The sequence below is a fragment of the Plasmopara halstedii genome (genome assembly GCF_900000015.1).
Source record: "Plasmopara halstedii genome assembly, contig: Scaffold_1583, whole genome shotgun sequence".
Lineage (NCBI taxonomy): Eukaryota > Oomycota > Peronosporomycetes > Peronosporales > Peronosporaceae > Plasmopara > Plasmopara halstedii.
The window spans coordinates 319570-320106 of record NW_020188494.1 but is presented as its reverse complement, the minus strand read 5'-3'; positions in this window follow the sequence as shown (position 1 = coordinate 320106).

The window sequence follows — 537 nt, the reverse complement described above, 5'->3', positions numbered from 1 at the left end:
CCATGGCTTCTCGAAGCCCTTTACGGTCGCCTCCACAACCAGCAAGCCCGGCTTGCATTCACGTTCCGTGTTCAAGAGCACGGAGCTCTTCGGGGCTAGGCCCTGTTGACCTATGCCTCCCTGAGGCTCAACAATACTCAGTTCTTCACCAGTAGGTCGCTCCGCGCCTACTGAGGGGTGTCGTTCCCCCGCGACGAACCAGACTGGTAGACGTTGGGGCGATGGCTCGAAGAACCTTGACGCGCCTTGCGCAGAGGGCAACCGTTGCGCGGGTGACGGGTGTCTCCACACACAAAACACCGTCGAGTGTTTGCGTGCTGCCCGGCAGCTCGGAGCTCTGCTCCCTCGTCATCAGCATGCCTGAGATCCATGGACATAGGCCCGCTCGACGAGCTGTTGGAGTCTGCATAATTTCCGTCTAGCCACCGTCAGTGACGGATGATTTCCCCCGCCCTAAGCCGCTCATGGTGAGCGTTAAGGTCTTTGAGGGGGAGGATGGAGGAAATCTCCTGCTCTTGGTGAGAGAGATCCAGATGA